Below are 3,973 nucleotides of genomic sequence, written 5' to 3'. Positions count from 1 at the left end.
TTTAGAGGAGGGTAGTGAACTTGGCTTAATTGCAAGTTTGCCACTCCATTGTGAGGTGGTATAAAGACATCTTTATAGCCATTTCATCCTTAGGGTTTTCTTAGGAGTAAAGATGAGAACACAAACCTCCCTTTGCTCTCAAAGAGGCCGGCCAATCTAGAGGGGAAAAGCTAGCAATCTTACTTCCTCTAGGTCACTCATTTCTTCTACAATATGCCTTGGTGTGGAGACTTAGAGGTTCTCAATTTTGGGAACTTGGAGAAACCTTTTTCATCCATCCAAATCCATGGATCTAAGATGCAAGGAATGAAGGCCCTCTCTTTGGGTGATTAGCCTTTGCTTATGCAAAGAGGAATCTACAAAGGTATTGATTTCTCAACTCACTTTGTTTTGAGTTGAGTCTTGGTTCACCTATCTACTAGGCTTTGAAGTTCATGGGTTAAGTTTTGTTTTTGAGTGCATATAAACATGATTCCGCCTTTTAATTGTTAATTGCATGTTGTTGATGTTGCTCAAATGAACTTGTTTTTCACAAATCTTCCTTCAGAAAGATGAGAGAACTTTTGCTCTCTCTTTCTCTCTGGTAGGCTTGCCATATTGGGAGAGTTTACTGTAGACGTGTAAATTTCATTGCATATTAAACGATGCATCACAAAGCTTCACATGGCATATGACTCATCACAAATGGACAAGTCATCAATGATATGTGGCACAAATCAAGCAAGGGAAGTATAAAACAGTCCCTAAATTTGGCTAAAAGAAGAAACATCCTTAAATTCGGCAAAGGAGGTCCAAAATCTTTCAAAATCGGAAAAAAAAAAAAAAGTTAAAGCATCTTCATAAAACAAGTAAGAATTGAAGATTGCTCACAAAATAGGCAACAAGATCCTTAAATTCGGCTAAAGCAAGGAAAGTGGCTGAAATTAATACACAAAACATGCCTAAGTTCTCTCATGGACAATTAGGACACAAATTAAAGCCAAATCCTCCCAAGGTCATCCCACAAGCATGGGTAGAAAAATCTCTACACAAAAGAAACTCTGCCAAACTTTTGAAGACTAATACGCTGCCAAAGCTTTCTTTGAAGAACATTCAACCAAAGCCAAAGCTTTCTCTCGACAAAAGCCGAAGCACTTCCTTGAAGAATCAACAAGCACTCATGCCGATTCCTTCAAGACTTTGTTGCAAGCTTATAAACTTATAGCAATGTTCGTTTCAAGATCAAGTCGCCAAGACCCTTGAAGCAACGAAATCTCGCATCAAACACTACCTTTGCCGCACCCTTGAGGTGAAGATCATCCACATGTTGTTTTTAAGCTCAAAACTTGAAGCAATCGTTCAACCGTTCGTCCGAGATCAAGTCATCAAGACCCTTGGAACAACAATCACGCATCTACATCAATTTTGAAGACTGAATCAGAGGAAAATTGTAAACAGAGATTGTACCCGACAAATTTAAATCAATACAAATCTACTTTGTACGTGTGTTCTCGTCACATTCGATACAGAATTTTTGTGTTTACAAATTTGGCACGCCCGGTAGGACGTCGCTGCCTCTCATCTTTGTGTTAAAAAACCACACAAATGGCATCAAGAAAGGATCAAGCTGTTCCCGCTACCAACGTGAAGAACAAGGGCATCCTTGCTGCAAGTGATGGCACTTTGGGCGTCACAACCTGAAGTAAGGTAAGAACTTTCTCTGCCGTGCCTTCCACCCCTCCATCAACTTTGCCGAATAAGTAAGAGCACCCAAGGCATGAACCTGTGATCACCTTGGCCTCACTAGGGGCACCAAGGGAAGAAAGTCCAAGTAGGTACTCGGAGTCTTTGACTTCTAACGCCAACTCAAGCAGCTCGTGCCCCGTAGCCATGCAGGTCATAATTACTGGCAAGATTTCCATTGAGGAGCAGTTGGCTTAAATGAGTGAAGCAATTGCAAGGCTGACAAGGATCGTGGAAGAGAAGGACTTGCAAATTGCTACGCTCGTCAATCGTCTGGAGGTACAACACGACGACAAAGCTGACCCAAAGGTTGATTCACCAAAGGAGGAAACCAACGAAAAGGAAGAGCTTCTGGTGGAGAAAGCCAAAGAGAAGCTGGACCAAGTGACAACAATCATGGGATCTCTCTCTATCCAGTAGTTGCAAGAGATGATTAGTAGCACCATCAAGGCGCAGTACCAAGGAAGCTTGCATGACTCCGTGTTGTACTAAAAGCCCTACTCTAAGAAGATTGACACCTTGAGAATGCCAAGGGGTTATCAGCTACCAAAGTTTATGCAATTCAATGGAAAGGGAAATCCTAAACAATATATTGCCTATTTTATCGAAACTTGCAACAATGTTGGAACAGATGAAGACTACCTCGTCAAGCAGTTTATGCACTCACTAAAAGGTAATGCTATTGATTGGTACATCGACCTTGAGCCTGAATCCATCAATAGCTGAGACTAGCTTGAAAGGGAATTCCTCAACCACTTTTACAGTATACGCCACACTGTAAGCCTGCTGGAGCTGACAAGTACAAAATAATGGAAATATGAACTGGTCGTTGGCTACATCAACAAATGGCACTCATTAAGTCTGGATTGCAAGGATAAGCTTTCTGAAGCATCTGCCATTGAGTTGTGCATTCAAGGCATGCACTGGGGGCTACACTACATCTTCCAAGGCATAAAGCCAAAGACATTTAAGGAATTGTTGACTCGCTCCCACGACATGGAGCTGAGCATCGCCAATCATGGGAAGAATGAGCCAATCACCGACTTGAAAAAAGACAAGGTGTTCACTTCTAAGGTAGACAAAACTGGGAAGAAGCCTACCAAGGAAGCTTTTTCCATCAATATTACCCCTGTCAAAACCTCCCTTGCACCTGTCAAGATCTCCTCTAAGAACAAAGCAAATGAGATAAAAGGGAGTAAACCTTCTCGCACCCAAGATAGGTACAAAAACACCTTGAGGGAGCTGAAGCAGAAGACCAACCCTTTTCCGGACTCTGACGTGGCCACAATGCTAAACAACCTGCTAGAGAAGAAAGTGATCGAGTTGCCTGAATGCAAGCGTCTCAAAGAGATGAATTGCGTAAATAATCTTAGGCACTGCAAATACTATCGTATCATGAGCCATTTTGTTGGCAAATGCTTCATCCTTAAGGAGCTCATCATGAAGCTGGCATAACAAGGGCAAATTAAACGTGACCTTAAAGACACAATTGCAACATACACTACTGCAATTGTGTTTGGATGATTCGATCCTGCGCCTCTTTAAGTGACGCATGCTTATTCTCATCCATGCTCAAGCTACACGGCACCTTCTACACAATCATCCTTGGGGGCAAATAACCAAAGTGCACTTACCGACGATAAAGAGGGGTGGACACTGGTGACCTACAAGAAGATAAGGAAGCCAAGACCATAAGCCTTCAAACCAAAAGTGGAATAAGCGAGCAACCACCACCGTTGCGACTATAAGAAGCCCAAGAAAAACGTAAAAACTACTAATCTGATGTACACTGGGGAACCTATAGAGCAAGAGCCACGCATTCCCATTTACTTGTACGAGTACTTCCTAAAGGATTTCTTTTAGCAGTGCACTACCGCTAGTTATCACATGCTTGAAGTAGAGATAGAAGAGCCCTCAAAGGGCAAAGCTCTAGTCATCGCGGAAGAGAAAAATCCCACGCCTGAAGAAAGCATGACATCATACTTTAGCATCGAGGAGGGGCTATGATTGCCCAAGGAGATGCGAAGAGCACTAATAGTGGTCTTGGCAAGTCTCGACAACCACAAAGTGCAAGAAAGTAAGGGCAAAGGCTTGGAGTTACTGCCACATGAATACACCACATGCTATGCCACCTATGATGCAATCACCTTCACTGACGAAGACTTGCTACTAGGGTCGAAGCCTTATAACCGTCATTTCTTCGTGTCTGGGTATGTGAAAGAGCACAAAGTCAACCCCATGTTTATGAATG

The sequence above is a fragment of the Pyrus communis genome, chromosome 6 (genome assembly GCF_963583255.1).
Source record: "Pyrus communis chromosome 6, drPyrComm1.1, whole genome shotgun sequence".
NCBI lineage: Eukaryota > Viridiplantae > Streptophyta > Magnoliopsida > Rosales > Rosaceae > Pyrus > Pyrus communis.
The sequence above is the reverse complement of the archived record's forward strand: the minus strand, read 5'-3'. Positions refer to the sequence as shown.